This window comes from Phacochoerus africanus, chromosome 2 (assembly GCF_016906955.1).
Source record: "Phacochoerus africanus isolate WHEZ1 chromosome 2, ROS_Pafr_v1, whole genome shotgun sequence".
NCBI classification, from domain to species: Eukaryota; Metazoa; Chordata; class Mammalia; order Artiodactyla; family Suidae; genus Phacochoerus; species Phacochoerus africanus.
Window position 1 is genome coordinate 118,544,930 of NC_062545.1, and position 14,401 is coordinate 118,559,330.

General features: G+C 40.2%; 1 protein-coding gene across 4 annotated transcripts in view; it reads left to right on the forward strand.

Annotated features, from left to right (window-relative positions):
- Positions 1 to 14,401, forward strand: part of RAB27A (RAB27A, member RAS oncogene family) — a 73,219-nt gene that overhangs the window by 29,657 nt on the left and 29,161 nt on the right. For 2 of the 4 annotated variants that reach the window (XM_047766304.1, XM_047766305.1), the window contains exon 3: positions 11,514 to 11,656. The exons of the other annotated variants lie outside the window; for them this stretch is intronic. The gene's annotated coding sequence lies outside the window, so the exon portion shown is untranslated. The remainder of the gene's footprint in view (positions 1 to 11,513; positions 11,657 to 14,401) is intronic. 4 annotated transcript variants of the gene reach the window in all.

The window sequence follows — 14,401 nt, forward strand, 5'->3', positions numbered from 1 at the left end:
CATTGGCGTCTCCACTCTGTTACAGGGAGTTAAGGATCCAGCATTTTCTTTGTGGCAGTGTGGGTTTGATCCACGGCCCAGCACAATGGGTTAAAGATCTGGTGTTGTAGCTGCAGCATATGTTGCAGCTGCAGCTCAGATTCAGTCCCTGGCCTGAGGGCTTCCATATGCTGTGGGTGCATCCAAAAGATAAAATAAATAAAATAAAATAGAGATACCAGTGATAACATTTTTTTAATGGAAAGATAACTCCTGAGGTCAAAACATTTAATTTAAAATAAAGTATAATATTACATGTTCCTTCATTTCCTCCAAACCCTCAAACAAAATTGGAAAGTTGTTATTTATCAATTATTATTAATGCTTGAATACTTACATCTTCATAGTGTTCCTGTCATGTGTTTTATATGCCTCTTTTCTATAAATTTCTTTACCCTCTTATTTTGTTCTTTTGCTAATTCATAGTTTCCTTGCTAACACAGGATATATTTTTGTGTGTGTGTGTTAGTAAATCTGTTTGAAGTTTCTTTTTCTTCTTCTTTTTCTTTTTTTTTTTTTCTTCATCTTTTTAGGGCTACATCCATGGCATATGGAGGTTCCCAGGCTAGGGTTGAATTGGAGCTGCAGCTGCTGGCCTACACCACAGCCACAGCAATGTGGCATCTGAGCTGTGTCTGCGACCTAAGCCATAGCTCATGGCAGTGCCAGATCCTTAACCACTAAATGAGGCCAGGGATCGAACCCATGACCTCATGGATACTAGATGGGTTCATTTACTGCTGAGCCACGACCGGAACTCCTACACTGAGGTTTCTTTATTCACTTCTTTTTAACAAGGCCCTATAGATTTTTTCAGAGTGACTGTCTTTCTTACTGACTCTGGTCCCTATGTTCTTAGATCCCTGCCTTCAAATATCTTTCTCAGGGATACATTCAGAAATAGAAGCTGTTCCCATTGATGTATTTTTCCCAGACTTGACTGATGACAGAGACAGATATGGCTTTGGGATCTAAGTTCTAACCTGGATGCTTGACTTTTCCATCTGTCAAGGGCAGAAGGTGGAAACTTAGTGAAAGAACCTGGTTGGATCCTTTGGGAAATTGCATGGGCTAGGCAGGGGTGAGCAATTAGATGGAATAAATTGCCCTGACTTAGAAGGTAAGAATCTCTCTGGTTTTTGAGAAAGCAACAGCTACCTGGGTCTTTTGTAGGTGTTCTTCCTGCTGGCTCTGATGACCTAAGTGGTCTTCCCAGTCTGTGTGGCTAGGTGTCCTCCCAAATGCCTCACGTCCATAAGCCATCTCTCCCCTTTTTGATCTGCACCTTACTTTGTTGATATTTGACTTTGATGTGACTTTGACTACCTGTCTGGGACCTCCATTTGTATTTAGCTATTCTGGCCTGAATTTGGTTCTGTGCCACCTTCACATGAGGCTGCCTTGCTTTGGTGGGGAAAACTGAGAGTTCCTTTTTCATCTTCCCCATGCCTTTTCCTCCCTACTTGGAACTTATTAATGGTTCTAAATAGCAGTGCTTTTTTTTTGGCTTCTGCAAAGCATATGGTGCTCTGAGGCCAGGGATCAGATCTGAGCCACAGTTGTGATCTGAACTGCAGTTGTAACCTAAGCCGCAGCTGCAGCAACTCTGGATGCTTAGCCCACTGTGCTAGGCCAGGGATTGAACCTGCACCCAAGTGCTCCCAAGATGCTGCCGATCCTGTTGCGCCACAGTGGGAACTCCTATAGCAGTGCTTTTAATGTGAAACATTCCTCATGACATAGCCATTGTTGGAGCAAGTTCTGTGAAAAAAATACCATCCTGGAAGTTTCTTCTGAATTTATAGAAGTCAAGTTAGTGGAGAGAATTTTAAGTTTTTATCCCATAAGTATTTAAAAAAAATGTATGCCTCCATGCTATAATTTAGTACAAATTGACTTCTAATGTAGCTCAAAGTAATATATTCTCAATTATTTCAAGTTTGTTGTATCAACATTTCATTGTGTTCTTCAAAGTGTATTTTGACTTTTGAGGGTTCTACCCAAACGTAAGTTGTTGAGTCCATCAAGACTAATTTGGTTGTATTTTATGATGCCCTTTAGGGAAAGATCACCATTGTAGCTGGTATATCCTCCCAACTGTTCCCTTTTTCAAAAACACTGGTTTTCTGTCCCAAGGCAGATGGTTCACTTCTGGCCAGTTTGACTTAGTTTTTCCCAGGACTATTAAGCCTTAAATCCATAGTTCTTCTTTCCCTTTGATCTACCCAATAATCATTGTCTTCAAGTCTCTTTCCCATAGGCTTATTCTCTGAAGTTCCAGTTGGCCCTTATTGGAATTTTCACCAGAGTCATCCAATGCATTCCAGATTTTCACTCCCAGATAGAAAGAGTCCTAAGGTGATTGTAAGTGGAGGATATTTGAGAGATGGTATCTTTAGGAGATGCTGAGTAAAAAGCCTGGCAGACCTTACACATGAGTTGTCAGTCTGAGGTGTGTAGGCTGACAGGATGTGTTGGGTACAAAGCTGAAGGCAAATGAGATCATTCAGAGCCATTCGAGGTTGAGCTTTCCACATTGATTTTCTACATGCATACAATAGCGCTCTTGTTAGGTCCTTGCTGGGTCCACAGGCCTTGGAGGTGGAGTCTTTATTTCTTTTCCCAGACTCTACTTTCACCTGTTTTATATCTTAGCGCACCATGCAAGATTTTATTTGAAGAAACTTAATGAAGAAAATCTGCAACCAGCTGGATCAGAGCAGTTTTTTGAGGGAGTAAAAGATTTGCTGCAGAAATATCACATAGGTTTTCTGAGACCCTATGCAAGAGTGTCCAGCTGGCTATGAAGATGTGGATCTGCTGTGGAAAAGTAACCCAAATCTAGAATAGCTCTAAGTCTGATAAGAAGCTCCCCAAACATAAAATCATCTCTACTGTGATGTATAATAAAATGTTAGGATGCAACATACTGTGTCCATTATTTATGGCTCAGTTGACTGTCCTAATAGGATGAAAGCCAACATGGGCTGAATAGGTATGCCTGAGCCTTGCTGTCATTTATTCAATATGGCTCACATATACTTCCTTAAATATTTTCACATGAGTGGACACATGAATCCATTCCAAGTAAGAATTTATTTATTTATTTATCTAATTTATTTTTTTAAAAAAAATTAAAAAAAATTTATTATTATTATTTTTTTGCTTTTTAGAGCCGCACCCACAGCATGTGGAGGTTCCCAGGCTGGATGGCTGCAAGTACCTAGGTCCTTTTTTGCATAAGTAAACCCAAGGCTCAGCCTGGTCTATAAATAGCTGTTGATAGAAATGCAAACAGTCCATGCTAAGACTGCAACCACCTAGGTGGAACAAGGCAAACCTTCTTGGGAATCAGTAAGAAGTATATCTGATTAGACCTCGGCCTTTAGGTGAGTTTCTTTTCTTTCCTTTTGATTTAGCTATTAAAGAATATGGTACTTAGGGAGCACTTAAGCATGTGTTGTAAATATATTAATGGAGAGAGTGGACGTGATCAGAAAGATCTATAGCTGGCTGTTTAGAGTTTAAGACACCAAACAAAAGAGGTTAAGAATCCCAGTATTGTTTCATGGTGCTAAGACATCAGGACATAGTTTGATTTTCTGAGCCTATTTTACCATTTTTAAAAGAACCATTTGGTGGAATATTTATAGATACTAGTGTTTTTTAACTCATGAGCAACTTGTGTCAGTATGCTGCCTTTTCATCAATATGTGGTAAAACCCCAGACTGGCACAGCAGAGAAGTCCTTGGGTTTCTGAAATGGCTCTCCTCCCAGACTTAGCTGGGGAAACTTCTTTCCTTATTGGAAAAGCAGAAGTCCCAGAGGATCTTATGGAGAAGGGTTCAATGCCCTGAAATTGATGAAGCAGCTCACTTTTCGAGGGAAAGCCCATCTTCATTGACTGGGGTTGTTAGTGTAAAGTCAGTTTTTGCACACACAAACTGGATTTTGGAGAGAGTGCCTGAGGGACAATAAGACCAGAAAAGGAAAAAAGAGTAGAGAGGCCGTGACTCAGGGTAATGGTTAGAAGTGGGGCTGCTAGAACTGTGATATTGTAGGGTGGATAGGAGAGTATGGAAAAGAAAACCAGCTGTGAAGAGGTGGAATCCTGTGTGCTTTAGCAAGCCAGCCTGTACCTGAGAAGCATATCCCTGGGGGCCAGGAGAACAGCTGTGCTCTGAGGTGGTCAGTGAGGGTGAGGCCGTGGGGTCGGCAGGACGAGGGAAGTGAAGCCGTGTCTGGTGCATCTTAGTTTCCTTTGTCAGTATCTGTGTGACTGATGCTTCATCTTAGCCTTTGGAGTGGGACGTGGTGTGGGATGGGAGCCCTCACCATTCACAGTCCCTACGTGTGCAGGATACAGTGCTGTAAGATACAGTCACCTTTGTTTAAGAAGTCAGGGAAAGGGTTACAGCACACTGTGAAAATCACCCTTGCAAAGCAACAGTGAAAAGAATATCCTGGTATGCAAAAGTTTAGGTCTGGAAAGGCAGGGTGGTGTTATATTCTGGACACAGTTTCTCTGTGGGGTGAGGAAATAGAGTACTCCTTCCAGTTTTTTAAAAAGGCAATGATAACAGAGGTCCTCTCTTCCCCAGTTATTGCCAGCTCAGGGATATTTTATCTAACTGTTTTTATTATTTGGACAGTCATCCTCAACAGGTCTTTTTATTTTATTTTATTATTATTATTTTTTTTGCTTTTTAGGGCCTTACCCGTGGCATGTGGAGGTTCCCAGACTAGGGGTCTAATTGGAGCTACAGCTGCCGGCCTACACTGCAACCACAGCAACACAAGATACCAGCCACGTCTTCGACCTGCACCACAGCTCACGGGGCAACGCTGGATCCTTAACCCACTGAGCGAGGCCAGGGATCGAACTGCATGGTTCCTAGTCAGATTCATTTCTGCTGTGCCATGACAGGAACTCCTAAAATTTTTTAAAGTAGAGTTGACCTATCATGCTGACAATGTTGGTCCAATTTCTGCTGTACGGTAAAGTGACACAGTCATGCATATACATACATTCCCTTTCTTATATTATCTCCCATCATGTTCTATCCCAAGAACATATAGTTCCCTGTGCTGTACAGTAGGACCTGATTGCTCATTCATTCTAAATATAATAGTTTGCAGATATCTACTAACCCCAAACTCCCCTTCCATCCCATTCCTTCCCCCTTGGCAACCACAGATCTGTTCTCTATGTCTATGAGTCTGTTTCTGTTTTGTAGATAGGTACATTTGTGCCATATTTTAGATTCCACATATAAGTGATACCATTTGTCTTTCTCCTTCTGACTTAACTGCACTTAGTATGAGAATCTCTAGTTGTATCCAGCAGGTCTTGATTCTTTTAACTCATAATTTTTTTTTCTCCATCCTAAAGATTTTCTTGGAATGAAAGAAGCATGATCGCGCCTTCACAAAATGAAGTGGTTCCTTTCTTGATTTGGTGTGTTTCCTCTGGCAGATCAACATCTATCCTGTGTCTCAGCACATGTAAAACTTTGAGGCTGGTGAGATGCAAGAGGGAAGCCAGGCTGAGTTGGTCACAAGCCTTAGCAACCCTCTCATGTTCTTGGAGCACCAGCCTGGGCAGAACCCCTGACTCCATTTCTAGGTCATAAGTGGAAATGTGTTATGTGACTTGCAACCTTGGAAATGCACTTGTCAATATCGAGTACTTTGAGTGCTGATTAGTTATCCTTCTGGTCCTGGCTGCAGTAGCAGCATGATCACTTCTGATATTTCCACCTTTGAATCTTTGGACCCCAGAGTTTGACATTGCAATGACATAGCCCACAGCGCTTCTTCTATCTCTTCAGAACTTAATCGCAGGATTCTTTCTATTAATCAGTTGGCCTTGCAGATATATTACCTTCTGGGTAGCCTAGGTCACTCCTTCTTTTCCATTTTCAAAGATTATTTGTCTCCATTCTCTGAGAGTTTTATATCTCTTAAGGTATAGTGGAAAAAGCACAGTCTTAAAGTCATAAGATCAGTGTTCAAGCCTTAATCTGTGGTATTCATAAAAACAGATTATGACTCTTCATTGACCTCCTGCATGCATTGTGCTACTCACTACATAGGTAAATGGGGAGGGGGTCCAATAGCTATGTTTCACTGTCATCCATGTGCTCACTAAAGGCAACCACTGTGTGGAGTAGACTTTACAAGTTTTGGACTTCTGTTGACTTCTTAGAACTTCCCCTGCTTTGTGGTGTCATAAGAAGCACATTTAACCATGGGGTGGACATTCCATGGCAGGGACATATGGTTCTGGCCATTATGGGGCACTTTCAGATTATTGGAGATATCGCTCAGCTAACCAAACAGCCACTCCTATCGCCACTGTATTGCCTATATTTTACAAATGACATATTCTGTAGTATGCCTTTATGCCTGTTACCCTATGTCTATAAAGCAAGATGAACTTGTCATAAACTGTAATATGGCACTCAATGTTTACTTTCCATAAATTTCTGTAAACATTAATATTCTTTTTTAAATTTTATTGGAATATGGTTGACTTAAAAAGTTGTGTTAATTTCAGGTGAATAGCAGAGTAAATCAGTTATACATATACATATATCCATTCCTCTTTGGATTATTTTCCCATATAGGTTATTACACAGTACTGAGTAAATTTTCCTTATATAAACATTCATATTCTAATCCTAAAAGGGGTGTGGGCAACAAATAATGTCTTTTGAGTCAATGATCTCCCCAACTTAAAAAAAAAAAAAAGGCAATATCTCATTTGAGTCATTGACAATGGTCTTCCGGAAGGACATTTTCTACTTTTAAGACTCTTTCCAGTGCCCCCTTCTTTCTTAATGTGGGTTGCTTGTCTTATTTGTTTACTGGCTTCTCTTAGTTACCTACGGAGGCGATGGCAACATTTTAGAAATAGTAGGTCAACTCCTGGATTGAGACTGCTTCTTTTTCCTTAATTCTGGGCTTTCTCTTTGATACCACAAAGAAATGGCAAATGTCTGAAGGGTGTTTTTAAAATGATCTATTTGGGTATCTTGGCAGTATTTGGAAATATACATTTCATTCAACAATTTTCATAGATCATTTTATTTTTTTTCCTGTGAATATCACCTATGCTGGAATATCACCATCTACTAGAAGTTAGTCTTGGTGCTTTGTTTAAATGGGGAAAATGGAGATTCCTATGTAACAGGCACATGTATAAATATTAAGCCAAATGATCTATAAATTTAGATTCTCTCATGCACCTCTCTTCTCACCGTTAAGCATGGATCTATGACATTACTATGGAACACTGTATTGATCAGAACACATTTATGAACCATAAATTATAGGTGAATATTTAATGCGGTTGTAATCTAGTATTCTGAATTTGGATAGACTCAAGCCCATCTTTCAATAAGACAAAGAAGAAATAGATTCCATTTTCCCAAATCTGACTAGGAACCCTGAGGTTGCGGGTTCAATCCCTGGCCTCACTCAGCAGGTTAAGGATCCGGCATTGCTGTGATCTATGGTGTAGATTGCAGACTTGGCTTGGATCCTGTGCTGCTGTGATTGTGGTGTAGGTCGGCAGCTACAGCTTGGATTTGACCCCTAGCTTGGGAACCTCCATATGCTGCAGTTGCAGCCCTAAAAAGAGAAAAAAACAAAAAACAAAAAAACCCAAAAAAACAAAAAACAAAAAAAAACCAAAAAAAAAAGATTCCAATTTCCTTTATTTTTCAAAGCCATTGGATTTCTACTTATGTCTTTTTCTCTGCCTAAAGTCTTTGAACAAAGAAGATAAGCTTTGTTTATTCATCTGTTCCACTCTCAACCCATTCAGAAGGGCAGAAACCTATCTATTCACACTAGACCAGAAATTTAGAAGAGGAAACTCACATCTACAGAGGGCAGAGGCTGTTTCATCTTGTCTGTGGAAATGGGGAGCTCCACTACTGCACAGTACACATCGTGCTTTTGCAGTGAAAGTAAATGTGTTTCGTTTCAGAATATTGGTATCACAGTGATCTAAGACAGTTGTAGCCAGGGCTCAGTTGGGAAACACAAGTTACCCCTATTCATATCTTGTTACTTTAAAAAATGCTGTGATGATGAATACTCTTAAGCTGCCAAAAATCACCCAGTTAATTGGAACACCAAGGTAGCTTTTGTGATAGAGACCTGATAAGTGATTATACTGAAATTGAATTTCTTTCCCTATTTTTTCTAAAGGTTCAGGTACTGGTTCCAATAAGAATAGATTATTAAATTACATGCCTTATCTAGTAAGAACTGAAGAGGTTATACTTCAGTTGCTAGAGAAAAGTTTCAGTTATTGGACACAACACAAACCAAGCAATGTGCTAAAACTTTCTGTGGATTATGTCACTTAATCCTTAAAGTAACCCAATGAGGTTAAGAATTTTATCTCTGCTCTGTAGTTGAAAGAATGGAAGCTTAAGGTTGAAGAACTTGGACCATGTTACACCAGGAAGAGTCCAGAATTTGAGTCCAAGCCTACTTGCCATCATATTGAGAAAACATCACTTTCTTTACAGCATGTCTTGTACCAATATTAAATTCCCCTTAACAATGATAAAATAAAATCATGCATATCTATTACCATTTGTGGCACATGGTGCTTGTACAGGTAATATTCCCCCCCCCTTTTTTTTTTTATTCTCTGTACTAAATATGATTGATAGAGGGAAAACTTGGCTTTCAAGAACTGGCTGGCTGGGAGTTCCCATTGTGGCTCAATGGAAACAAATCCCACTAGGGACCATGACATTGTGGGTTCAATCCCTGGCCTCACTCAGTGGGTTAAGGATTCTGAGTTGCCATGAGCTGTGGTGTAGGTTGCAGATGCGGCCCGGATCTGGCATTGCTGTGGCTATGGCGTAGGCTGGCAGCTACAGCTCCAATTCAAACCCTAGCCTGGGAATCTCTATGTGCCTTGGGTGCACCCCGCCCCCCAAAACTGGCTGGCTTATCTGGAGTACTTTATTTATTTATTTATTTTAATTTTTTTTGTCTTTTAGGGCCACACCCATGGCATATGGAGGTTCCCAGGCTAGGGGTTGAATTGGAGCTGTAGCCGCCGGCCTACGCCAGAGCCACAGCAACTCTGGATCTGAGCTGCGTCTGTGACCTACACTACAGCTCATGGCAATGCCGGATCCTTAAGCCACTGAGCGAGGCCAGGGATTGAACCCGCAACCCCATGGTTCCTAGTCGGATTTGTTAACCACTGAGCCACGATGGGAACTCCCCTATCCGGCCGGAGTACTTTTAGAATGATTCTGCCTAGTAACAGGGAATCCCAAGTTTAGCATCTAGGACTGACTTTAATAGGAAGCTTCATGGAGAATTTGGGCTATGGTCTGTGTGTGGGGATGGGGAAGTAGATTCCTTTCTTTACCCTTTGCTCTTAATCAAAAACCACTTTCTTCTATCTTATTCCCTGGAAAGCAATTAAAATATATTTTATTTTTTAAATAAGGAAGAAGACCATTGACTTTCACCAGGCAGTTATCACCACATAGTACATGTTGAGGAAATGGGTGTTCCTTGCTTTCTATTGTTAATCTGATGAGAGTGAGGGTGGAGAGCACTTTGAAAAAATATTTGTGTAAGGAGGAGAGAAGTGAGCTGAATAAGAAGGTCTTTTGCCTGTCCCATATTGAGGGCATTCTTGACTTTTTAGAAGGCTTTTCCTGGAGATATTCAGATGCTACTTCCTCCAGGAGGAATGGTATTTAAAAAAGTGACCTTAGGTTTAAGTGCTTTCCATAGATTCTTATATTTTATCTTATTTTTAGTTTAGGGATTCAGTTCTTTCTTATATTTCTAGGAAAAAAAGGAATATTACCTGGGTATTAACCCTTCAGACCTAGACTGTTGGGTGATGATGATAATAGCAGTTAATATTACATAGGACTTATTGTGTGCGGTGCACTGTTCTAAATTTTATATGTATATACTCAGTCCTCACAATGGCCCTCAGAGATAGGTCTATTCTTGTGCTGCATCCAATCTGAAATGTATTCATGGTGCATTCTTGATTTTTCTAGAAGATGCTAATGAAAGGTTTTCACAAAACTGTATTTCCAGTGCCACTTTATTTAATAACAATTATAAAAAATGTCATGGGTTGTAAGACTGTGAAATATAAGATGTGCTCCTCTTACAAAGAAGTTAAGAAAGCACATACCCAATAGTATTAATAAAATAAGATATCCTTCCCATTGTTAAGATGGGGAACCCATGGGGTTCCCATCATGGCTCAGTGGTTAATGAACCCAACTATCATCCATGAAGACACGGGTTCAATTCCTGACCTCACTCAGTGGGTTAAGGATCCGGTGATGCCATGAGCTGTGGTGTGGGTTGCAGACGTGGCTCGGATCCTGTGTTGCTGTGGCTGTGGTGTAAGCCTGCAGCTTTGGCTGTGATTGGACCCCTAGCCTGGGAACCTCCATGTACTGAGGGTACGGCCCTAAAAAGACCAAAAAAAAAAAAGGGGGGGGGGAATGTGAGGCAAAAGATTTACATTTCTAAAGCAACAAGACTGAATTCACATCCTGGTGATTTGGTTCTAGAGTCCCTGCTCTTAACCTCCACCTTTTTTTCTGTCTCTCAAAAATATGTTGGAATTGACCCATGTTAACATGTGGATAGACTGCCCAGGACCTGCTACTCATCCTCTCACTGTAGCATCCACGATAGAAGTGTACTGAGAGTCTTCTGTGGGAGGGGTGTGTGTGATGTATGCACCACCTGCCTTTAGGGCTGCGATGAGGATTGCTGCCCTCATGCATGTAGAGTGCTTGACATGGGCATCTGGCCTATTTTTAGCAAGAAACAATGCAATTGGCTTGCTTCCCCAATGAACTGGCTTCCCAAGCACCAGTAGATTGGAGTCCTTGCTGGAAATTGTGTGCACAGAATGTAGTATGGGTGCCCCACATTCTGCAGTGTGTATTTTCACTGTTTCTCTTTCTACTCTAAAATCTCAACACAAATATAATTTATGTTACTTCCATAATTTGGGAATGGAGTATTTTTTCCCCATAAAGAACAGGCCCCAGAAACACCATTCAGGACTAGGGTAACTAAAATAAGAAGGAAAAATAATTTCTAATAGGAAGATGTTCTATATTAAGACTTATCAGCAGCTGAAACTTAACATTATGTTGTCTTTACCTCGTGGTGGTAAATGGCATCGAGACAACCACATAGGGGACTATAGGATTGGAATTGTTGTTTGCTATGGACTTAGAATTATCCCCTTTGAAAGATGAAGTGATTTCATTAAATCTAGATTTTGACTAACTGACATCAGGCTCAGATAAGTGTCACAATCAATACCCTGCCTAAACCCTGAAAAAAATCTCTATTAATAATTTGGAGACCTGCCCCACTCCCTGAATCCTTTTACTTTGCAGATTCTTTGCTCTTGAGAATTCTGATCTCTGTTAACCAGGACCAGCCTGGGCATTGTGACCAATTTAGGACAAACCTCCATCGCCCCTCATTTTGCTGAAGGTTTTCTCCAACTGAAATCTCTATTTTATTGCTGGATCGTGGATTAATGTTTTGCTGCCAGTCCCAGAGATAAGACAGGAGGTGAGTTTTCAACCAATGAAGCCTGTGTCACTCCCCATATCTTTTCCTATTGCTTATCATATTCTCCTTGCCAGTATCCTTTTTCCCAACCTGCTTACTGTACTCCATGTATAAGCTGCTCAAGTGTAGAAAGAAACTAGACTGTGGTGAAATAAATTCTTGAGTACAAACTGTCTACAGTTGATGTAATTATAAGTAAAATTTTAGACATTGATTTGGCCTAAGTTTAAAGCCCCTAACCATTGCTTTTTCTGCTTCTGATTATCATTTTACATTTTTGGTCTTGAAGTGTTTGAACAGCTTATCAGTCAACTTGGACTGATAAAAACTTGGAACCAGTTTTTTCCTTGAGCTAGTTACAAGCAGTTTGATAAAATTAGAGCAAGTATGACCTAGCTGGAGATCTAATTGGTTAGTACTAGCTCAATTCAGTAAAATATACTTTGAACCAATCAAGCTTGTGAGCCAGTCAGAACCTGCTTGTCCAGGTCAGAGCTTATTTGAGCTAGCTAAAACCAGTCTGAAACAATTTGAGCTCTTAAAACCAGACTCAAGTGATTTTGGTTAGATACATGTGGTTTTAGCCAGAGTGGCTTTAGATCAATAAAAAGTGGTTTTGTAGGCAGAATGTCTTTTAACTTCACTCTTTGACTCTGAACCAATATGAACCACTGAAATTCTTTTGAACAGGTATGAATTTGTTAGAATGAATTGGAGTATTTTATACAGTCTAAACCTGTTTTTATGTTTGTTTTTGCTGGGTTTTTTGGCCACACCTGTAGCATCTGGGGCCAGACATCAGACCTGCACCCCAGTAGCAACCCAAGCTGCTGCAGTGACAATGCTGGATCCTTAACCTGCTGTGCCACAGGAAAACTCCCCTAAATCTGTTTTAAAGCTGGTTATAACTCTTTTGAAATTGACATACGTATTTAAAATTAACTAAATATGGTTTGAACTAGCCAAAAAAAAGTCAGAATTAGCTTGAAGGTGACCTTTTTGACTCAGAAAACCCTTCTTAGCCAGTCTGCAATCTTTTGTGCCAAAAATACAAGTGTTGAACTGCCCAGAGGCAATTTCAGAAATCGTTTTAGGTCTTCAGAGCCAGTCTGATCTGTCCAGAATGGGGAGAAGAGAGTGAGCCACAATTTACTGAGTATCCAGTATACGCTAAGCATTGTGCTGGGCACTGTGCAAAGTGTTATCTCATTCAATCCTTAGAACAGTGATGTGTTGTGTATATTATCTTATTTTTCATGGAATGGAAACCTGAAAATCCAAGACGCACGGACTTCTAAGTAGCTGCTATGTGGAACACTAGATTGTTCTGGCTCTGTGTGACTTCAGAGGTCACATGTTTCCTGTTAGATAACCTTGTATGATATCATACCTGGCCACTTTTAAGTCCAAAATGCCTTTGCAAAAATTTTAGTAACATTCACAAAGCTTGGGGTAGGCTAGACATTGGAGTTGAAGTTAGGAGACCTATGTTCTAAGCTGTGCAAGTGAGTTAAACTCTTTGGTTCTGTTCAGTGCTTTAGCAAACTTAACACAGACAGTGAAAGGTCTGAGCCTGTATTTTCGAATCAACAAGTCAGATAACTGTCTAAAGTTATAGTCTGAAGAGTGCAAACTATGATTAATATTGATGGTGGTATCTGTACCTTCAGTTGTGGTATTTCATTTGTTAACACTTCTTTTTGGTGGTTTGCTTTGGGAACAAACTGTTACATGTTGCTGTCACCATGAATGGAAAAAAAACTCATGAAGATCATTTGATCATTTGTAGACTTACGTATATGATTCTTCCCCCCGATCACTAAATATGTTAAATTTTGGTGCAGTAGAAGTAGGTTCATCTGTCTTTGAATTCCATTCAAGTGGGTTTAGAGAATTCTAGAAGAGTGATGTCATTGGTGACAACATTTTCTCCTGTACCTGAAATGATACAAAAGCATAGTTATAGAAATGACTAACTTTTTTGAAATTAAAATAAAGAGAAATAAGGTAGCACAATGTCTTCCTGCATCATTCTCCTTGCAGAATTCGGAGTTGCTTTCTGCTTCCTCATTTATTTGGAGGGGGACCTCCCAAATGGTTAAGTATTATCTGGACCTGCTTTTAAATTCTTAGCTCTTATTTATGAATAACTTGGAGCCAAGTGAAATGCTCTGATAAGACGTGCTCAAGCTTTTAGTTGTACCCAAACGAACATTTTCTTGAGAGGCATTCTGTTACATATCCGTAATACTGGCAACCTGCACCTGTGAATGTAGAAGGTATAACATAGGAAGGCCATCATCTGTAAAGTGTCATGCTTTATAGTGTGCAAATAGAATTCTGAATGTTTGTAGAGGCTCTGCCCTTATCGACAAAATAGCCATATTTGCATGGGAGCTCACAGATCTGCACTAAGGCACTCTGAGGAAATACACTGTAGCAGCTCTTGGGGACTAGAATTCAGGATTTTTGAGCACAAAGTGAGTCACCAAATTGAGGATGGGGTTGGGGGAGGCAACCTTGAAAATCAGAGAACATCCTTGCCTGAACTTTTATTAATTTTATGGATCTATAGAAATAATCCTATAGGAAGCACTGAGAATTGTGGTAAAGTTTGTGTCTAGGGGCTGGCTGTGTGAAAAGGGGACCATGTGAGGAAAGTCAGCAGCATCTAATGTAGGGCGTATGGCATGTGTCTTGATGGGTGAATATGTAGGTTTGCATGGGCAGTAGAGTTCAGAGGTA